We start from the raw sequence: 24,521 nt of genomic DNA on the forward strand, positions 1-24,521 counted from the left end.
ATAAGAGGCTAGTAAATCTATAAAGAAAATAAGTGACAGATTCTAAAATAAATGACTGCTGAGGTATAGCCTGTGCTCAGAGAAATTATGGAGAATTCAATAAGTGGGAATTGAGGGACTGCTCAACAATGTAAAGCTTGAGCTAAGCAGAGTTTTTAAAGAGAACTAATCTTAACCAGGCAGCCAGAGCCAATGTAGAAGTTCTGCATTTTATTTAATGCTCTGGTGTGACCACCTTGAAATTCTTTATCATTTTATCCCTAAACTCGTGTTTTTTAAGGGACCTCAGAGCATGGATGTCAGAGATACATAGAGCGTGTGAGTCCATTGTTCCTTGTAACTATATTTGTATGTAGCATTCACAACACCCCCAGAACACAATATTCTGGTGAAACTATGTTGTGTGGGAATACAGCAAGACTCAGTAAATGAAGGTAATCACATTATGTTGATACTTTGCTTTCCCTCCAACCCAGAGCTTGATTCAAATGCATAAAGAGAGAGTATTACAAGAAACACAAATTATCAGAGAACACTACATTATTTATTACATGTGTTACTATTCAGTAATACCCAACTTGGCATAAGGAAAAACTTAAAGAGAGCAATCATACTTCCTATTTCTTTCAGTGCTTCCTTAGTTATCAGTAAGCCAAAGGCAGAATGTTAGTAGAACCTGTGCATATCAAAGAGAGAAAAATAAAAACAGCTAAATTACCTTCATGCAACTTTCCCATTATTCTAGTAAAAGTGAGATACATGAGCTACAAAATACAAATTGTGTAATCTTGCTGATATCTCTCTCTCTCTCTCTCTCTCTCTCTCTCTCTCTCTCTCTCTCTCTCTCTTCTGAGATAGTAGCCATTGAACCCAGGGCCTTGTGCATTCAAGATAAGCACTCTACCAATTGAGGTATATCCCTAGCCCCTTTTGGTAATTCCTTAGAGTAGTCTTAAGAATTAATATTGTACAATAGAAAGATGACTCATAAAATTCCTTTTACTAACTTTTAATTTAACTTTTTCGTTACTTAAAATGATGTCTAATAGAAAATTAAAATGATTTCAAATGTATGGACAGAGGCCATAGAAGAAAGAAAACCTTTATGTGTTAGTGCTACTAATAGCATTTTTTTCTTGCTTTTTGAAGAAGTGGCTCTGAATTTTCATTTTGCACCGATCCAGGTAAATTATGTAGCTGGCTCTGCAGGTGGTCAGAAGATTGTAGATGGAGGAAACAAAGGCCAAGAAAGGATATAGGCAAGACTTTAACATGAGAAGAACTCAGTCTGTAAAGGTTCTCAGGCTATGTTGGAGAGAAGCCACAACTCAGAAGGCCTTAGCTGTAAGTCATACCGAGAGGTTTCTAGGTTTCTGCTTGATTCCACAGGAAACTCTGAAGAATGGTCAGTAGAAGAATTTAAGAGGAGAAACAATGTTATATGGACTATTTTAGAAATGAGATGGAGCTGGTTTCAAATTCTAGATCTATATTCTGGCTTTCCTGTAACTCTGGTTTCATGATTAAAAATCTGTGCTTGATTTGTGTCTTCCTGCCAGATATACACATTTGTAATTCCCATTTGTAATGGAACACTGGGATGGTTAAGTGAGGCAAAGTATTAAAAAATAATTCATGGTTGTATAAATACTTCAAAATATACTCTAGTGTCATGTATAACTAAAAAGAACAAAAATAAATAAATGCACTTCAACAACAACATATTAATAATCTTAATAAAGAACAGTTATTATTTTGGCTAGATCTGAAAAAAGAAGTCAGACTTGTATTTTAGACATAAATTAGAATACAATTTTAAAAATTATCTACAGTTTTTGAGGAAATTATGTATACATAAAACCCACACTGTATTAGACATTGGTCAGAATTTCCTGGAGAACTCTTAGATCTCTGAGTTGGATGACCAGGCAGAAATACAAATTTAGAAACAGTGAACAAAGGATAAAAAGAGGGTATTCAATTTTGCACATATTAAGATTGAAACCTTTTAGGTTGATCAGATATAAAAGTAGTGATTACAATAGACAACTTTATAATTGTTTGGGAGTTTTAGTAGAGAGATCTGGGGTAAAAAATAGTTGTAACTCTTCAGGAGAAGTTGTTAATTAAAGCCACTATGTGAATGTTAGACCAGGTTAAAAGACTTTATTCAGAGAGATGTCATACATTTTTACTTTGAGAATTGTAGTATGTTTAAGACTGATAGCAGATCAGAAAGGAGGGTTTAACAATATAATGTATTTAATACAGTCTGGAGTACAGAACTTTCTAGTTTTAGATTAGCTCTTCCACTACAATTCCAGAACAAATAACTTCATCTTGATCCTTCTGGGCTTCAAGAAAAAAAAAAAAAATTCTTGGTACTCCATATGACTTGGATATTCGTTTATTTATTTATTTATTTTAGATTTTTTTTCTTTCTTTTTTTAATTTTTATTTTTTTATTTGTTTTAATTAGTTACACATGAAACAAACATTATTGTTATTGTGTGTATATATGGTGAATGCATGACCAATGTGACTCTGCAACCTATATACTCAGAAAAATGAGATATTATATCCCATCTGATTCAAATGTATGATATTTTAAGGTCATTGTACTGTCATGAATATTCAATTAAGCAATTTAAAAGTGCTAACTCATTCAATCTTTATAAAATTCTATGAGATAAGTACTATAATTACAAAAATTATACCCTTAAGGAACCTAAGTTACAAAAATATGATGTAATTTTCCCTCAGTGAAACATGTAGGACACAGAATATGGAAAATAAAAATATCTGCAGACTGTGTATCTGATTAGAGACTAACATCAAGACTATCTAAAAAAGACACTTTCAGGTCAATATCATAAAACCAAATGATCCAATTATAAAATGTTAATCATCAAAAGGTGGAAACAAACCAAAAGTCCATGAACTAACAAATAGATAAAATAAAGCGATGAAGTATCATTCAGTCACAAAAATAAATAAAGTACTAATGCATGCTAAAATTCAGATGAATATGCTAAGTGAAAAAAGCCAGTCTCAAAGGCCACATATATGTATGGTCCCATTCATATGAAAAGTCAGGAGTTAAGGAGTTGAGATGAAAGTAGATCAGTGTCTGCATAAATGCTGGAGAAAAAGGAAGAAAGAAGAGCTTAAGGTGGTTTCTTTTGAGATAATAAAAATGTTCTAAATTTGTCTATGGTAATGGTTGGACATACCTGTGAATATAGTAAAAGTCATTGAATTATATAATTTAAATGCATAAATTGTACTTGAGTATTCATTTAATAAAGCTATTAAAATATGCAAATTTTAAAAAATTGAAATATGGTCAATTTAGACATGCTTTTGCAACTACTGACAAAGAAAGGAAGTAAGATAAATACACAAAAATATTACAGAATTACAAATGTGATTACATGAACACTCCCTATGAAATACAAACTGATATCTTTCTGTTGCTCACTTTACAGGACGAAGTCCAGATATTTTATTATTGCAATCACTTTCTCACACATCATTGTCTATTGCCAGATAAATATGGGTTTTGTTTCAAGTAATCATCCAGTCACCATACTGTCCCTGTTCTCCAGTGTTGAGACATGGTCTTACCAGTGGTTGATTCAGAAAAGTCAGGCCTAAACCAATGGCTGCCCACTTTCTCATAGTTATTGAGTTAGTAGAGAAAAAGACATCAAATATAGTCTGGGGTTGAGACACACAGGGGAATTTTATTGGGGATTCATGGGGGTCAAGAGTCTTTCTTTATCTTTATAGAAAGTTGCTTGAAGAGCCTGTAGAATATTATACTTGGAACACAGTAATTAAAAAAAAAAAACATAAAGGGAAGCAAGGTATACAAATTATTTTAATCATTTACACTAATATGAGCTCAATTTTTCTTTACAATCAACTAGAAGCAAAAATTGAGTCCCAATTTATTGTTCTATCCTCTGGCTCTCCTCTACCATTAATCTCTAATTCTACTCTGCTTAATGGTATACTACTCTTGACGAATTCTCCTTGAAATGCTCTGGGCCCTAGCAAATCCAGCTTCTACATTCCTCATTTCCCAGGTAGAAAAAATTTCCCTAAGGGAGGATCTAAAAATGTTAATGGGATCATTTTGATCAAGCCTTCTTCTGTCATCACTCTGTAATTAAAAGTGCACTTTTAAATTTTTTCTTGGTGCATCAATGAATATTCTTCTGACCTCCAGTCTGCCTCTAGAGAGTAGCAAACAACACAAGAACAAAAAGCCATTTTGTACATCAATATTATAGAATAGTATCTAATAATTTGTAGGAACCAAGAAAACATTTGTTGAATTAATCAATTAAGTAATAACTATAAGTAAAATGAACAAAATCGAAATTCAAATTGTTATTTTTGGGTACTCTGTCCAAACAAAGTATTTTAAATTAGACAAGAGTGATCATCCTATTGACCTATCGGTTTTAAAAAATGAAGATTATAAAATTTGTTACATTTTCAGTAAATGAATATGATGATGTAATATAGCTATCCAAAGAGTGGTCCATATGTCACTGTTCTGAATTTCCATCATAACTTAAAGGGAAACTTTCAAAATGTTCAGATCCCTGGATGTCCTAGAAATGAAGGAGGACATCCTCAAATTATTTGGAGCAAAAACCAACTTAGTTGGCACCAATCTTGATTTCCAGATGGAATAGTACATCTACAAAATGTAAAGTGGTGGTATCTACATCGTGAATCTGAAGAGGATTGGGAGAAATTTCTTCTGGCAGCTTGTGGGTTGAAACCCCTACCTTTGTTGGTGTCATATCCTCTAGGAATTCCAGTCCAGTGTGCTGAAGCTTGATGCTGCACTGGAACCATTCTTTTTGCTGGCTACTTAACTCCAGGAAACTTCACCAGCCTCTCACCAAGGAGTCTCATGTTAACATGCCTAACATTGCTCTGTGTATCGCAGATTCTCCTCGGCACTGTGTGGACATTGTCATCCCATGCAACAAAATGGGAGCTCTCTCAGTAGGTCTGATATGGTCTCTATTGACCCCAGAAGTTCTTTGCAGCCATAATATTATCTCCTGTGAATAATCACAAGAGGTTATGCCTGATCTCTACTTATACAGAAATCTTGAAGAAATTGGAAAGGAAAAGCAGACCATTGCTGAGAAAGCTGCAACCATGAAGGAATTTCATGGTGAATGGGCTGCCCCAGCCCTGAGTTCATTTCTATCAATCTGAAGTTGCAGACTGATTTGTGGGTGAGTAGGTACACTCTGTGCCTTGTCAGTAGTTCCCCTCTGAAAACCAGAGCACCAAGCCCCACCACTGATGACATCTGAAATTCCTACAGTTCAGGCCATTGAATGGGCAACTGAGTAGTCTTAAGTAGTTCTTCAACAGGCTCTAAATGGAAATAAGGTTGAAGAAAATTATATCCACTTCAGAAAAAGTAAAGAATATAGTAGAAATTCATAGCTATATATCATATCCTGAAATAGAAGATATGTTCGTTTAAAATTCAACCATAAAACACTAACAGTATGCTGAAAAAAAGAAACTGATAACCTTGATAACAACAAGCTCATATATGTTTATAGTTTAATCTCTTCATTATGATGGAAGAATCAAAAATCTATCTAAATCAATCTATGCTGAAATACAAAAATTTAATACTGATACCCTTGAGAACAGTAATCATTTATTTTGCTTTATCCAGGATACTCAATCTGTATTTTAAGAAAACTCAACCAATGTTTCCAGAGAAGATCTTAATCAGCAAAGTTAGTTAATTATAGATTAATATTTTGTATGGAATAGTAAAGGAAACAGAGCTTCAGCATCTTTAATATGTTTAATTTTTTCACTTGTTTGTAAGAAGAACTTAAAATATATATGTCCATAAATATATAAAAATTCACCATATGAACACCTCAGTACACAATATGAACACCTTAGTTAATACACAACTACTTGCAAGGCAAATCTGGCCTGCCACTTCATTTTGTACTTCTCACAACTTACTGAATTTTGCAAATTCAAATGACTGAAAATCAAATAAGAATAATGTTTTGACACATGAAAATTAAAAACCGTATTAGGACACAACCATATTCATTCTTAGGCAGTATCTATGGGGTCCTTCATCAGAATTAAGCACTTTGATAAATTGTATACACAACAAAACCAAGAATATTTACCATCTATTTCTTTACAGTAACACATCCTCTATACTACATCAGATAAATATTAATTATAAGCTACAATTTCCAAAGAATTTATACAGTCTGGGAATTACTGTATTTTGGTGACAAAATTATTTAGGTTGATATCTTAGAAAAATCAGAAAACTCACTGGGAGGTACATAGATAGCTTTGGGTAAAAAAAAAAAAAAACTATTGTTCTTAGGGTATACAGGTAATATGGTTTTGGAATCAGTAACATAGGCACTCCTTTATTCAACATTAGGGGAGAAAGTGAGAGGGTTGAATGGCAGGAATTTTTTAGACTGCAAGACTAAGTAATGAATACAGTTTGCAGACCCCTTTCCATCACCCCTTTTCCAAGAATCAAGATTGAAATTTCAGACTGTACTTAAACAAAACAAAGTTATTTTGTTTTGTTTTGGGGGGAAACCTAGGGTACCAAAATAATGCTGTATTACTAGTCATCTAAAAAGCCTGTTTTAAGCCACCTGGTGAACAGATATTTTGCTGTATTGTTACACTGTTGAAAAAGGATGGAAATGAGTAAGGAGATTCTTAACATGACAGGTAAACTGTTCACCTATAGATTTATTAATGATGTGCTCATTCTTTCCATTTAAATGGTGTCGCCCTTCAGAGCTTATAGATGATGCTCTTATTTTCAACTCTTCAGGTCTATGGCTTTGGTTGATTTCTATAATAAGAGGTTCTAAGTACAATAATGAGGAATCATTCTTAAATTCTATGGTATTAGAAAGGGACTAGCAAGAGATAGGAATCCATTATGCCTGACATACACTTATTCAAGACAGGCTCTGAATTTGTAAAAGTCAAGTTCAAGATAGTTCATTTTCACCATCATTGATTTTCACTGAAGGCAGACTGTTTCCACCTCATTGATTTTGATGTTGATTGAGTCATGTTCATCTCGTTGGTCAGTATTTGGAGCTTGTTCTTTTTTGATGGGTTAATTTGCCTAGGATCACTGATCATTTGCCTGATCCAGAGCTACCATTATTTAACACCTTCTCAGGCCACATATTAAGAAACTTAAATAGGTATTTAATTGAATAGAATTTAATTTCCTAAAGAATTTACATAATTCCAAATAACTGTTTATTTACCTTTAATAACAAAATTTGAATCAATTGAACAAATTGCAAGGCTGTATATAATATACATCTATAACCTACTTTATCATTCATATAAAAGCAGGAACTTTGTAGGCAAGATGAATTCCACAAAACTCTAATTTACAAAAGTCACAAAATTATGATCGATCATTCATGCCTTAAAAAGGAAAGCATATTCTAAAGCCAGATGCAATACTCAGTATCCAAATACATCTACAAATCTGAAATCATGCTTCTACTATGGTCCAGTTATTATCACCTTTCTCTACATACTGCATATATAACCCATCAAATAGATTCGGTGTAAACAGAACTGTGAATATTAACATGCAGCTCACAGGAGAGCATCTGGCTTATATCTGAGATAATAATTATCTTTTTCTGACACATTTATGAGATTTCCTTTCATTAATTTTTATTTTAGAAGTTTTCATTGTTCTGGTATTCTGGTTATAGAACAAACACCTGCTTTTTATAATTCTTAGCTGAATCCTTTTAAGATATTATATTTAAAATATCTGACAATTCTATATAAGATTTTTGATCCTTTGTTATTCCTGCAGATTTTTTTCCATCTATCTTCCCTTTGTTTTAGCTCTTTTATAAAAATATAAATCTCTAAGTGGTTTGGAATGTAAGTTAAATAAAGAATTTGGTTTTGTTCTTCACAATATATCTCCTAGTTTGCTTTTGTCCTATAACGTGCAAATGGTTTAATTTTCCTATAAAAATATTTCTGAAATCTCCTTTACAGGTAATGTAATTTGCAGTGGAACCCATAGTGCTCTTCTTTAAGCTATTAGCAAGTGGCTCCTACTATTGGAAACATACACTAGACATTATTTTTAGTAGGAGCATAGTTTACCATCTACTTTATTTGGCAGAAGTAAAATCTGAAATGTCAAACTAATTTTGTGGTTGAAAAAAAGATGGATTAGCCAACAGACTCTTGAGAACCTACATGGTCTCTAATGTGATATTAGGTGTTCAGTGAAACATTATATTTCTGAAACACTTGGAAATGCATGTCTATTATTCCAATATTATACTAAATCATGGAAGCAACTACTTTCATTGTGTCATTTCCTTTATATATTGAAAATTTTATGTGCATATCTGCTATGTATATACTTTGATTATTATTGCTAAGTCCAAGGAAGTGTTGCATCTTTAATTTAACAGAACTTAGAATCTATTTATGTATAGGAATATGTGCAAATTCAAAAATATAGCTACAAAATATATCATAGAGATACATACAGTTAATTGCCAGGTAAGAATATTAGACTATTAGTATTAAAAGAGATGAGGTCAGTGAAGGCAGTGTGTATGGTATATGCCATAAAAATAATATTGGATTTTCCTCTGAAAAAAAGTGAAAACTATTGAATAATTATAAATAACTATGTGCCATGATATCACTTGCTCTTAAAAATAATAGTCAGCATTTCAGTTAAGGTAAATGCATCATGCTAGATGATTTGTTTAAAAGTTAATAAAAGAATACATACAAACATTTGTAGAGTGTGTGTGTGTGTATGTGTGTGTGTATGTATGTGTGTGTAGAATGGATTTCTGCATACCTAAGAAACACAGAAGCATGATACAGAAAATCAGAAAAATTAACAGAGAATCATTAAGGTCTTATATATCAAAATTTAAAAATGATCATTAAAAGTTGACCAGTTAAAATGAATTACCTCTGGAAATATGACCATAATGTACCCCTGTAATATTTTTTACAGATAAAATTTTATTTTCAGCTTTATTTTATTTTGGTTTGTTTCTTTTATTTTTTTCCACTATTTTAAATTGTGAACATTATTTTTTTAATTTGCTATGACATATACTTCATCTTCCCATCATTTCCAATATTACATAACTGTAAATTATGTAAAGACTTTTAAAGAATATTATTTTATTCTTTTGTTTGCAAATTGACTCTGCCAAAGTGCATTATTACAACACTGACTTTGTGCTTAAGTATCTGTTTCTCAATTTTTCTTCACTGTATGAGACCTGATAAAGAACAACTTAAAGAAGGTAGTTTATTTTGGTTTAGTTTCAGAGGTTTAGTCTATAGTCTGCCACCTCTATATCTCTACATTTGTAAGACAAAACATCATGGAAGGTGTGGCAGGAAAGAAATCTGCTTAGTACCTGACAGTCAGGAAGCAGAGAGAAATCTTCTTGCCAGTGACAAAATAAATACACCCAAGACACATCCCCAGTGACTTACTGCATCCTACCAGGTCCTATCTTCCTGGAGATACCACTCATTAATCCATTCAAATTATTAACCCATCAAATGGGTAAATCCACTGTTTAGATGGCTTTGATTATTTATCTAATATGATTACATTTGTGAACTAATCACATTACCTCTGAATATTCTTGTGTTGTTTCACACATGAGCTTTCAGGGGACACTTTGTATCTAAATTACAACAGCATTGTACAGGTATGTAAAAACACTGAAACTTCCTCAATAAATAAAGAGATATCATAAATTTGCATTTGTGAAGGACAAAATTTTGAGATTATTTTCTTTGGACAACTGCTTATGTGGAAGTGATCCATTGTCATCTTTGACATATGTTGGCAAAAACCTTAGATTCCTTGTCATAGTATTTTAGATGACACTGGTTTTAAAGCTGTGTGCACATAATCACCAACCATAGTGATATGTGTTTATATATTGTATATTTTGACTTATTTCCTTATAAGAAGTTTAGCTCATAATTCTTAACTCATGTGAATGTCTTAAATATGCCTGAGTCTGTATGATATTGCCTATTTTATTGTGTAAAATAACCTCTGATGTCTTTTGTTTCTCAAATAAATTATCATTTTTAAAATATAAGCAAGTATCTTTTAGAGAACTTTCAAAATTATTTTTTCAGAATTATATTTTTTGCATTTTGATCTTTCATGATTTTAGGCATTAGACATTTTTATCTTTCTAGATTTCAACCCTTGGGATTATGGCATATAAGAATGTGTCATTTAGGGATTATGGCTAAAATCCAAGAAGTATACTCTAATACAACTAAGAACTCTATATAAGACATGAGTTTCTCCCCTTAAATCTGATAGTGTATACTCAAGTAACTATCTCCCACAGTCTACCTTATCTCTATAAATATTAACTCCATTCTTACATTGTTCATGCAGATTATCAATCTTGACTTCTTTCCTTTTCTCCAAATACATTCATTAGCATATTTTGTGGGTTTTATACTCAGGTTAGAGAAAAATGTGACCATTTCCCAAGATGTCTACCTTCAACACCTCAGTTAAACTCAAGACACCTTTGTACTATAGAATATCCACTCAGTAAAAATCTTACGTTTTCTTAAAGTTTACGATAGATCACATGACTATGCTGCGTAAAACAGACCATTATGTTCAGCTCACTCAGTATAAAAAATATATATCTACTTCTAGACACTGAACCTTAGAGAAATTTGCTTCTTTCCAAATACTATACAATTTGTTTTATCCTTCCCTTCATACTTATATTTTAAATATTAAGATTAAGAGAGTTCTTCACTAGCTATTATATAGATAAATAAATGAAATCTTTGTGTGCATATATACATGTGCATATATATACATATGTCTGAATATATATAGTGTTAAATAATTTTTTAAATGTAAAATAAGGTGAAACATTATATATAGTGTTGAAGTCCTGTTTGCATTTTTAAATTTGAATTTTAGTTCCTTATTTTATTTCTACTGTTATAATTTTAATATTTAAAATAAAACATAGAAAGAGTAATTCTGCAAGGCAAAAGTATTTATTAGAGTTTTACTTTATCTCTTCACACTTAAAACATAATCAGAAGAAGTATAGAAATATGAGCTACCTGTAAAGTGAAGAAGTTTCTCTAACAGATTATCATCACCAATGGAATTGTTATCTTAACAATGTTCTAGTGAATGTACTGACCTCATCAAATGGGACCTAGATTCTGTTTTTGCTCTTAATGCACTACCATCCATACCCATGATGTTAGATATAATTTCATTCTGTCTATGCATATTTAACATTCCTGTTTCACAGAATGAATGAGAGGGTGATAGGCTCTCTGAAAAACTGAACATCAGCTTTCTTCCAGAGAGGCAGCCATAAACATCAGTATTATTTTCAACTCTTGTTTTCATCTTGCCAAAGTGGGCTTCGACATACTCTTAAATTATAAATTTTTAATAAGCATATTTCCACTTCAGTTAAAAAGTAAAATAATATTAGAATGGTTATAAAGAAAAGAAAGGAATCATAATAAGTGTATTAATAGTTTCATGAAAAATATATTTTTAAAATACAGTCACATATTTTATAATATGACCTGAATTTATAAGATATGCCCTCTATAATAATAATAATAATAATAATAATAATAATAATAATATCAATGAAGACTCCATTCTGGAAATCTTTTCCACAAGAAAATGTATATCATTCTAAAGTAGAGTATAATTAGTAACATGTCTGAGATAAGGAGCAAAAAGAAGGAAAAGAAGTAAGGAAAGTAAAGAAAAAGTAAAAAATAAGTTAAACAAATGATAATAACAAGTACTTCAGAACTATAGTCTTTGATATCAAAAGACAATAAAGTGTTTAGGATGGAATATGTAGCCCACAAAAATATAAAACCAAACTAAATAATACATTTAAATATATGAATGTAATTTTGAAAGTTTTCCAGATCTCTGTTAGTTTAAAAAATGAATTGCATTTTCATTAAAATATTAGCTATAAATTTTAATATAAAAGACACTAAAATTTAGTATGAGTTTTTATGTATTCACATTATCAATATAATGAAGACAATCATTAAAATTAGCTAAAGAAGTAGAAACTAATGGTCTATGCGAAGACTTAATTATATTGAATTGGAAACACATAAGCATCTATCAATTTGTAATACAAGCAAAGTCTGACTATACTAACTGGATTGCACGTACAACGGAATTCTTAATTTGGTTCATTCTTCATTCATTCCTCCTCTATTTTTTTTTTGTCAGTGTTAGAGTTCAAACCCAGTGCCATGATCATGGTAGGCAAATGCTCTACTACTGAGCTACAGCCCCAGAAGCAATTTTTAAGTTGGATCAATAACACTTTACATAGATTCCTGACTACCCAGACAATAGGGATAATAAGCAAATGTAGTATTCAATTAATATTTGTTCAACAAAATAGAATGTAAAGTTTTTAATGTAGAATTCCATTGAAATTAACATTTGTTTAAAACTGTGTTTTCTTAGGTAATTTGCATAACACTTCAAGTAATTTGCAGAGGAACTCTGCAAGGAAGTTAAACATTAACTGTATTGTTTCCATTTAAAGATGAGAAGACACAGAACATAATATATTCAAAATCAGTGAGCTTATAAATGGAGAGCGAGGATATGAAAATATAGAGATATTTTGAAGACCCTTGATCCTCTTTTAACACTGGAAATCACTGTAGTGTGTCAGCTTGGAATTTGTGTGGAGTAGATAGTAGTCAGAAAAACTTCTGTAAGGGGATAATTTATATTGAATACTGCAAGTATAAAGGACATGAAACAACTATGTTATTCCCATCCTAAAGGGCTCAACATTGAGCTACAGGTATGCAAGCAATTTACTGGAGAAATTCAGAGTGTCCCAGTATACACATAGTGCACATTCTGGGGACCTGTATAGAGGACTCTAGCAATTCTGAATGACTAATTTTAATCAGATCCCCTTTTACTCCAATTTTTTTAATGTCAACCTTTCACTTCCTGAGGAATTCTCATTGTACAAATGCACACACAAATGCATACAAAACAATTGAAAGACATTTGAAATGTTTTCCTGGAAGTTTGGAAAAAGGTGTTGCTATGGGCCTTCGGGTTCCCTTCTGACTATGTGCACTGACTCTTTTTTTTCATATTTCCAACATCTGGCTTAACTGGCAAAGAAAAGTTGAAATGACAGACTATCTTGGGGACCAGAGAGGGTCTGAAATTAGTAGGTTTTTATTTCTACCTAGAAAATATGTTCGCTTTTTCTGAAGCTTTTCCAAAATTCGAACAAATGATAATCACATATACTGTAATATAGAGTATTTGTGTTTTATGTTTGCATTTATAAGTAATCTCAAAACACATGGAAGTGAACATACATATGCCTAATTTCTCCTTATCAGAAGGGATTCACACTGCCAACTGCAGAGACCAGGGCAAGGGGAATGTTCCTCTGATTCTTTTATTTTCTCTCTTTTCACTCTTACAACTGTTGCACTGAAAATATAAACAGGAGATGCTCACTCTGATAGAGCTCAACAGAGCTACTAAATCTACTCCTGTAGGTCACACCCATGCCTTATTTAGTCCTTGTCATTAATCAGTCCAAATGCCTTGCTTACATTCATAGGATAAACATATACAAAATAAATAAAAGAATAAATGTCACCACTACTCCAAATGAGTACCTATCCCCTGTAAAGCTATCTCCTGAATATCTCTTCCACTTAAAACAACTAATCTAGAGTCTCATATAATCATATATTCTCCATTATAGACTTTGTGGCCATAAAAAGGCCCTAAAGAGTCACTTGATTCTATTGTTACATTCGTTCACACAAGAAAGTGGAGAATTCTCTCTCTAACTTAGCTTCATACTACAATTGACTGGTAGCTTTCTCCTGAATGTATGTCATGTATTAATATACACATGCATTGACTAACTATGCAAATGGGTGCAATAAAAATGATTTCCTGCTTTGCACAAGTAAGCAAGAATTATTATCCAGAAACTGGATGGAGTGAAAGAAATAATAATGATCAGGATGTTCAAATGAACCAGAATAAAAAAATATTTGTGTCTGTTTCTTTGTATTTTTTTCTGGTATTTTCTTCTTCAATTCACCAAAATGAATCCAAGAACACAAAAGTATTTTTGCTTTTTACCAGAAATAAAGTAAGCTATATATGACACTAGACTATACATTTCTGAAAAGAAATACCTAGATTTTGAGAAAAATATTTTCTTCTGATAAACTTTTTGTTCAAGCTTAAACCAGAATTCTAAAATTATCAAACATCCCAGTTTACAATACATTCCCATTACCAATAATACATTTGGAGAATTTGAGAGGTTCTGCTGAATATTTCTTTCAAAAAACTAGTGAGATCATTTATTTCAGTAATTAATTAGATACATATTTGTGTCTGCATCTGTGTGTATATGTATGTGTGTGTGTGTGTCCATGTCTGTTTGTGTAAGAGCAAGAGAGAAAAGAAAATGAAGAGAGTGTGGGGGGAAAACTGGTGTCATTTTTTCTTAATATACTTGAATTTTAAATATGTTGTCAAGTTAAATCAGGAACATTAACATTAGAAGAAAAATTCAATTTATTATTGATAATTTTTCATTGGCTTGTTTTATTTCTTGTGCTATTATAGATGCATTAAATAAAGAATGAAGGCTTCATATTTCCACCAATGCATAATGCTAGTTTTCATTCTGCAAAAAAGATCCTGGACTGCTGTGTTACAATAGCACCACATGGTGACCAATGCCCCGTGAACAAACCCAGTCTTTGGAATATGAGCCAAGTTCTAGGTCAATGATCTCCTACTGCTTTATTCTGATCTTCCTGGTACTGATTTCATTTCTAACTGGGAAAACGTCATTCAAAAACAACAACAAAGTCTTTGCCTTGAAGATTTAACCCAGATAAACCCAGTTGCACATGTCTTCAACAGAGTGATAAAACTCTTGATCTTTTGTTATTTAAAGTCTTATGTTCACATAACTTCAGATTATTTTATATTATATATGTGTTAATTGATTATTGTATACGAACATATAAATTAAAGTCATGGTGATGTAAAAGCATTTTAAATAGATGATAAGATTAAGTTTTGAATATACATTCACATAAGACAAGATATAAGAAATGAAAATGGGAAACTCCAGTACATAAAGTCGTAAGAATAAAATACTATCTTGAAACACTAACTATAGAGATAATAACATATGCACCCAAGAAAAGTTGCAAAGATATGATAAAGTAAATCTACAATTATGCCTGCTCATGATTATGTCAAGTTAACTATAGTCTGAATATTATTCTGTCTGCATTTAAATGAGTTGAATATCTAGAAGATTTGTCCCATATAAGTTTATTTCTCGTATTTCTGTTAAACTAAAATATTGAAAAGTGCCATGTAAGTGTACATTGGTAAGAGGAATTTTTTTTTGGTCCTTATATCAGAAAACTAATTTGAGGAAGAAAAAAATACCAGTAATGAAGGAAATTTATTTGTGTACCCAATTTTCAGTGTTTATTTTCCATCAGAAAACTTAATTGATACTATGTTTCCTTTATTGATTTCATATGAAAAATTAGATGCCTTTAATTCTATCAAAAATAAGTGCCAGAGTTTTAGATAATATGCTTCTTTTCATACATTGTAAAGGACAATGGAAATATGCCTCAAAATTATTTTTCGTACTAGTCATTGGGTGCAAATATAATTTCAAAAGTAACTGTTGATTAGAAGCTACTAAAAGTATTTATTTAAAGAATAGGGGGGGAAGGAAGATGGCGGCGAGGGGAGTGCATTACCCCCGTGTGCTGCTTCACTGTGTGGGAGTATGACAAGTCAGGACGGCTAAAGGATATCTTGTTAGGAATTTCCAGCAATAGTGGGGTGCACCGGAACCTGGAGGAAGGATTTCCATCACACGAGGATCGGCTACGGGGACTCAAACGTGAGAGGTTTGTCGCACGGAGGGTAAAACTGCTTATTCAGCAAATCGCCCCGCGGCTAGAGTCTGCAACGCGCGCTGGGATAGAGACGCAGGGTTACAGTGCTGCAGTTTCTGCCAGACGCGCAAGCACCGCACTCAGGGCTGAATTCTGGGTTCGAGACCGGGGAAGGAAGCGGTCCATCTCGGTTCTCCACACCGGTCAGACCACAGAGGAGGCCAGCAGCCACCATGTTGGTAAACTGACGTCACCATACCTGTTTTTGACTGACCGCAGCTCATTCAGCCATAGAACAGGTAATTTCAGGCTGCAATTCGCCTGTGGCTCGCAGACAGATTGCTAGGGTTCAGCACCTGGGTGCTTCTTAAAATATGATCTTATCGGAGTGAACACCGAGCGCGGGGCGGCCGAGTTCCGGCTCCCGGAACCCTCCCGGAACCGCCCTGGCTCAGGGCTGCGGAGCCTGCGGAGGCTGCTTCTTGGACCCTGCTACTATCAGAGCATACACCAAGCACTAAGAAGCCGAATTCCGGCTCCCGGAACTGAGCCCGCGGGGGCTGCTTCTTGGAGCTTACACTTATAGGAGCTTACACCGAGCACGGAGCGGCCGAGTTCCGGCTCCCGGAACTTCCCTGGACCGGGGCTAGGAGCCCGCGGAAACTGCGTCTCGGTCCGGGTCCTGCTGAGGGCCGGTCAGGACTCACCCGTTGCTTGGGTTGCCCAGCAAGGGGAACGAAATGCTGCCATTCGCATAGGATACCAACATGGCAGAGATCTGATGTCAGCAGAAAGCGGTGGAGGAGAGATCTTCATCAATACCAGCGGTGACATAAGCAGTTGGTCTCCTGGTAAGGGGGGTGAGGCTCAGTCACCGAGTCTCCTCAATTTGTCCTCGAGCCAGAGGGAAGGAGCCGGGCCGCCGCCAGCCCCCGGACCAGGCCCAGCGGCTCACCAGCGTGGTGACCGCGTGACCCCAATTGGAGAGGGGGCGGAGCGGAGCCACCACCCACACCCGCCAGGTGGGCAGACCCACGACCCAGTATACATGGGCGTGGTAGGAGGGGCAGGGCAGAGCCGCCCTTCGCGCTTGCAAGGTAAACAGACCTGTGAAAGCCTGGCGGGTCAGGCCCAGTGGCCTGCCAGTGTGGTACACACGTCAACCCAACTCGAGTAGGGGCAGAGCAGATCCTTCTCCCACACCCGGATCAGGCCCTGCCGGTGTGGTGGTCACGTGACCCCAATTGGAGTGGGGGCGGAGCGGAACCGCCACCCGTGCCCGCAGGGTGAGCAGACCAGTGATCAACCTACAGATCAGGCCCAGGGGTCCGCAGGTGTGGTAGGAGGGGCAGGGCAGATCTGCCGCCCGCGCCTTCAAGGTAGGCAGACCTACAACAGACCGGCGGATCAGGCCCAGGAGCCTGCCGGCGTGGTACAAACACCACCCTAATTGGAGTAGTGACAGAGCAGAGTCGCCTCCCTTGCCAGGAACAGACCCAGCGTCCTACAGGCGGGGTAGTCACGACACCCCAATTGGAGTAGGGGCAGAGCAGAGCCTCCACCCGTGCCCAAAAGGTGGGCAGATCTGCGACCGACCAGCGGGACAGGCCCAGTGGCCTGCTGGTACGACAGACACGTCACCCCATTTGGAGTAGGGGCAGAGTAGAGCTGCCGCCCGCGCCTGCAGGGTAGGCAAACCTGCAACCGACCGGCGGATCAGGCCCGGTGGCCTGCCGGTGTGGTACACTCGTCACCCCAATTGGAGTAGGGGCAGAACAGAGCCGCCACCAGCTCCCAGAACAGGCCCAGTGACCTGCCGGCGTGGTAGCCACGACACCCCAATTGGAATAAGGAGAGAGCAGAGCCGCCGCCCGCACCTGCAGGAAAGATACGCAAGCAGTATGAAAAGACAAGGAAAGAAAGGACCACAAGCAATGCAGGTCAACGCAACTTTAGAAGAGGTAACAGCTGCAGCAGATGGAATGTCAGATAAAGAATTCAGGATATACATGCTTCAGATGATCTGGAGTATCAAGGAAGACATTAAACAGCAAAATCAGACAATGAAAGATCACTTCGACAACGAATTACGCAAACAAATCCAGGAAGCAAAGGATCAACTATACAGGGAGATAGAGGTTATAAAAAACAAGCAATCAGAAATCCTAGAAATGCAGGAAGCAATAAACCAACTTAAAAACTCAATGGAGAATACTACCAACAGAGTAGAACACTTAGAAGATAGAACATCAGACAATGAAGACAAAGTATTTCAACTGGAAAAGAACATAGACAGCTCAGCAAGACTGTTAAGAAACCATGAGGAGAACATCCAAGAAATATGGGATAACATTAAGAGACCAAACTTAAGAGTCATTGGGATACAGGAAGGTACAGAGCTCCAAACCAAAGGAATGAGCAGTCTATTCAATGAAATAATACAAGAAAACTTCCCAGACTTGAAGAATGAGACAGAATCCCAAATCCTAGAAGCCTACAGGATGCCGAATGTGCAAAATCATAAGAGATCCACACCTAGACACATTATAATGAAGATGCCCAACATACAGAATAAGGAGAGAATTTTAAAAGCTACAAGAGAAAGGAAGCAGATTACATTTAGGGGTAAGCCAATCAGGATAACAGCTGATCTTTCAACACAGACTCTGAAAGCTAGAAGATCCTGGAATAACATATTTCAAACACTGAAAGAAAATGGGTTCCAACCAAGAATTGTGTATCCAGGGAAATTAAGCTTCAGGATGGAGAATGAAATTAAAACCTTCCATGATAAACAAAAGTTTAAAGAATTTGCAGCTAGAAAACCATCTCTTCAAAACATCCTCGCCAAAGCATTACAGGAAGAGGAAATGGAAAATAACAATGAAAACCAACAGTGGGAGGTAGGACAGTAAAGGGGGGGGGAAATAATCAAAGAGGAAAACAAACAATGTTTAGTAACAGAAATAAACAAATATGGCTGGAAGAACAACCCATATCTCAAAAATAACCCTAAATGTTAATGGCTTAAACTCACCAATTAAGAGATACAGGCTAGTAGAATGGATCACAAAACAAGACCCAACAATATGCTGCCTACAGGAGATGCATTTGATAGGAAAAGACATACATAGGCTGAAGGTGAAAGGTTGGGAAAAATCATATCACTCATATGGACTTCGGAAACAAGCAGGCGTGTCAATACTCATATCAAATAAAATAGGTTTCAAGCCAAAGTTAATCAAAAGAGATAAAGAGGGACACTACATACTGCTTAAGGGAACCATACACCAACAAGACATAACAATCATAAATATTTATGCCCCAAACAATGGTGCAGCTATGTTCGTCAAACAAACTCTTCTCAAGTTCAAGAGTCTAATAGACCACCACACCATAATCATGGGAGACTTCAACACACCTCTCTCGCCACTGGACAGATCTTCCAAACAAAAGTTGAATAAGGAAACTATAGAACTCAATAACACAATTAATAACCTAGACTTAATTGACATATATAGAGTATACCACCCAACATCAAGCAGTTACACTTTTTTCTCAGCAGCACATGGATCCTTCTCAAAAATAGACCATATATTATGTCACAGGGAAACTCTTAGACAATATAAAGGAGTAGAGATAATACCATGCATCTTATCTGATCATAATGGAATGAAACTGAAAATCAACGATAAAAGAAGGAAGGAAAAAGCATACATCAATTGGAGAATGAACAATAGGTTACTGAATGATCAATGGGTTATAGAAGACATCAAGGAGGAAATTAAAATATTCTTAGAGATAAATGAAAACACAGACACAACATATTGGAATCTATGGGACACATTGAAAGCAGTTCTAAGAGGAAAATTCATTGCTTGGAGTTCATTCCTTAAAAAAAGAAAAAACCAACAAATAAATGATCTCATACTTCATCTCAAAATCCTTGAAAAAGAAGAGCAAAACAACAGCAAAAGAAGTAGAAGGCAAGAAATAATTAAAATCAGAGCTGAAATTAATGAAATCGAAACAAAAGAAACAATTGAAAAAATTGACAAAACTAAAAGTTGGTTCTTTGAAAAAATAAACAAAATCGACAGACCCTTAGCGATGCTAGCGAAGAGAAGAAGAGAGAGAACTCAAACTACTAGCATACGGGATGAAAAAGGCAATATCACAACAGACACTTCAGAAATACAGAAGATAATCAAAAACTATTTTGAATCCTTATACTCCAATAAATTAGAAGATAGTGAAGGCATAGGTAAATTTCTTAAGTCATATGATCTGCCCAGATTGAGTCAGGAGGATATAGAAAACATAAACAGACCAATATCAATTGAGAAAATAGAAGAAACCATGAAAAGACTACCAACTAAGAAAAAGCCCAGGTCCGGATGGGTATACAGCAGAATTTTACAAAACCTTTAAAGAAGAACTAATACCAATACTTTTCAAGCTACTTCAGGAAATAGAAAAGGAGGGAGAACTTCCAAATTCATTCTATGAGGCCAACATCACCGTGATACCTAAACCAGACAAAGACACTTCAAAGAAAGAAAACTACAGACCAATATCTCTAATGAACCTAGATGCAAAAATCCTCAATAAAATTCTGGCGAATCAGATACAAAAACATATCAAAAAAATTATACACCATGATCAAGTAGGATTCATCCCTGGGATACAAGGCTGGTTCAATATACGGAAATCAATAAATGTTATTCACCACATCAATAGACTTAAAAATAAGAACCATATGATCATCTCGATAGATGCGGAAAAAGCATTCGACAAAGTACAGCATCCCTTTATGTTCAAAACTCTAGAAAAACTAGGGATAACAGGAACATACCTCAATATTGTAAAAGCAATCTATGCTAAGCCTCAGGCTAGCATCATTCTGAATGGAGAAAAACTGAAGGCATTCCCTCTAAAATCTGGAACAAGACAGGGATGCCCTCTCTCACCACTTCTGTTCAACATAGTTCTGGAAACACTGGCCAGAGCAATTAGACAGACGAAAGAAATTAAAGGCATAAAAATAGGAAAAGAAGAAATTAAATTATCACTATTTGCAGATGATATGATTCTATATCTAGCAGACCCAAAAGGCTCTACAAAGAAACTATTAGAGCTAATAAATGAATTCAGCAAAGTGGCAGGATTTAAAATCAACACGCATAAATCAAAGGCATTCCTGTATATCAGCGATAAATCCTCTGAAATGGAAATGAGGACAACCACTCCATTCACAATATCTTCAAAAAAAATAAAATACTTGGGAATCAACCTAACAAAAGAGGTGAAAGACTTATACAATGAAAACTACAGAACCCTAAAGAGAGAAATAGAAGAAGATCTTAGAAGATGGAAAAATATACCCTGTTCATGGATAGGCAGGACTAACATCATCAAAATGGCGATATTACCAAAAGTTCTCTATAGGTTTAATGCAATGCCAATCAAAATCCCAATGGCATTTCTTGTAGAAATAGAGAAAGCAATCATGAAATTCATATGGAAAAATAAAAGACCCAGAATAGCAAAAACAATGCTAAGCAAGAAGTGTGAATCAGGCGGTATAGCGATACCAGACTTCAAACTATACTACAGAGCAATAGTAACAAAAACAGCATGGTACTGGTACCAAAACAGGCGGGTGGACCAATGGTACAGAATAGAGGACACAGAAACCAATCCACAAAACTACAACTATCTTATATTTGATAAAGGGGCTAAAAGCATGCAATGGAGGAAGGATAGCATCTTCAACAAATGGTGCTGGGAAAACTAGAAATCCATATGCAACAAAATGAAACTGAATCCCTTTCTCTCGCCATGCACAAAAGTGAATTCAAAATGGATCAAGGAGCTTGATATCAAATCAGAGACGCGCCGTCTGATAGAAGAAAAAGTTGGCTACGATCTACATTCGGTGGGGTCGGGCTCCAAATTCCTCAATAGGACACCCATAGCACAAAAGTTAATAACTAGAATCAACAAATGGGACTTACTCAAACTAAAACGTTTTTTCTCAGCAAAAGAAACAATAAGAGAGGTAAATAGGGAGCCTACATCCTGGGAACAAATCTTTACTCCTCACACTTCAGATAGAGCCCTAATAATCCAGAGTATACAAAGAACTCAAAAAATTAGACAATAAGAGAACAAACAACCCAATCAACAAATGGGCCAAGGACCTGAACAGACACTTCTCAGAGGAGGACATACAGTCAATCAACAAGTACATGAAAAAAATGCTCACCATCTCTAGCAGTCAGAGAAATGCAAATCAAAACCACCCTAAGATACCATCTCACTCCAGTAAGATTGGCAGCCATTATGAAGTCAAACAACAACAAGTGCTGGCGAGGATGTGGGGAAAAGGGTACACTTGTACATTGCTGGTGGGACTGCAAATTGGTGCAGCCAATTTGGAAAGCAGTATGGAGATTTCTTGGAAAGCTGGGAATGGAGCCACCATTTGACCCAGCTATTCCCCTTCTTGGTCTATTCCCTAAAGACCTAAAAAGAGCATGCTACAGGGACACTGCTACATCGATGTTCATAGCAGCACAGTTCACAATAGCGAGACTGTGGAACCAACCTAGATGCCCTTCAATAGACGAATGGATAAAAAAAATGTGGCATTTATACACAATGGAGTATTACTCTGCATTAAAAAAATGACAAAATCATAGAATTTACAGGAAAATGGATGGCATTAGAGCAGATTATGCTAAGTGAAGCTAGCCAATCCCTAAAAAACAAATGCCAAATGTCTTCTTTGATATAAGGAAAGTAACTAAGAACAGAGTAGGGACGAAGAACAGGAGAAGAAGATTAACATTTAACAGGGATGAGAGGTGGGAGGGAAAGGGAGAGAGAAGGGAAATTGCATGGTAATGGAAGGAGACCCTCAGGGTTATACAGTGGAGGGGGTAGAGAGAGAGGAGGGGAGGGGAGGGGAGAGGTGGGGAGGGGGGAGGGTGGATGATGGGAAAGGCAGCGGAGCACAACAGACACTAGTATGGCAATTTGTAAATCAATGGATGTGTAACTGATGTGAATCTGCAATCTGTGTATGGGGTGAAGGTGGGAGTTCATAAACCACTTGAATCAAAGTGTGGAATATGATATGTCAAGAAATTTTAATGTTTTGAACAACCCACAATAAAAAATTAAAAAAAATAAAAATAAAAAAATAAAGAATAGGTAAAATCAAAGCAGTTGTTCCTTTTTAAAATAAAGATCTATGTTGGGAAAAGAAGGATATGTGAGAACAGTAATTTTTATTGGAGAGGTCATACATATTTAGGACATTTGCAGTTTTTTTGCTTTATTTTCCCTGCTCTGATTAAAATATTAATGAGATTTGGCACTTGCAGATGGTTTTGTTGTTTACCAAATTCATCACGTTGAATATCAGATGTGGTTATGCCAAACATTTTTGGATATATCCCTTGCTATTTCAAAAATGAGGAAAAGGAAGCCAGATAGTCAGTAGGTAATGGATAGCAGGGTGTTCCAAACACCACATCACATGTTCTCTAAATGATGTTACTTTACATCCTGCATTGTATTGCAGTTTTGCTCATAGACAATACACAGAGATAAGCAATATCATAATTATTGTTCCAATTTTAAAGGATTTTCAAGTGATAATAATGAAGTGAAAATAAGATAGTGACAGGATTTATGTGCAATATGTTTCCCAGAATATATTTTTTTTAAATATCAGAAAGGCTAACAAACTATTATGCATAATATATTTTTGTGATAACTAGAAGAGGTAACATAGAGTAGGTCTAAAGTTTGGAAGATTAGTGTATGACCTTTTCAGAAGAGATGTGTTCTTTATGTTTGGGGATTATTACAGCAACAATTGTAATATTGGGCAAACATTGTTGAAAACACCTCTTTTTAGTTACTTTACTTCTTATGTACTGACAACTACTAGTAATTTTTTCCATTAAAATTTGAAAGAGAAAATGGAGCACAGTCTTATATATTTTAATCAGAAATGGTTTGGAAGTTTTCAAAGAGTAAGATAAGTGCTAGGAATCCACTTTGGCAATCAATCCCCATGGGGAGATGACTAGAAAAAGAATAGAAAAGCTGGACTCCATCAAGAATGAATTTGCAGCTGATAATGTACTTGCAGTCCTGTCCTATTTTAGAGAAACTTCTTGACTGAAAAGCAATGTGGAAATCTGCTCAAGGTTAGGAGATTTCAATCTAAATGCTCTTGAAAAACTACAACATGTTTTACCAACTTTTTAGTGGAATTTCCATTCTGAAGTCGAATTTGCTCTAAAGATTGGGATTTTGAGACTAAATATGGAAAAGACACTGTAAAGAAGAAAATAAAGAAAGAAAATTGTATCACCAAAAATCATACCTTCATAATAAGGGTT

Source organism: Marmota monax, unplaced genomic scaffold (assembly GCF_021218885.2).
Source record: "Marmota monax isolate L192 unplaced genomic scaffold, Marmota_monax_Labrador192_F-V1.1 WCK01_AAM20220418_F8-fsc00144, whole genome shotgun sequence".
Lineage (NCBI taxonomy): Eukaryota > Metazoa > Chordata > Mammalia > Rodentia > Sciuridae > Marmota > Marmota monax.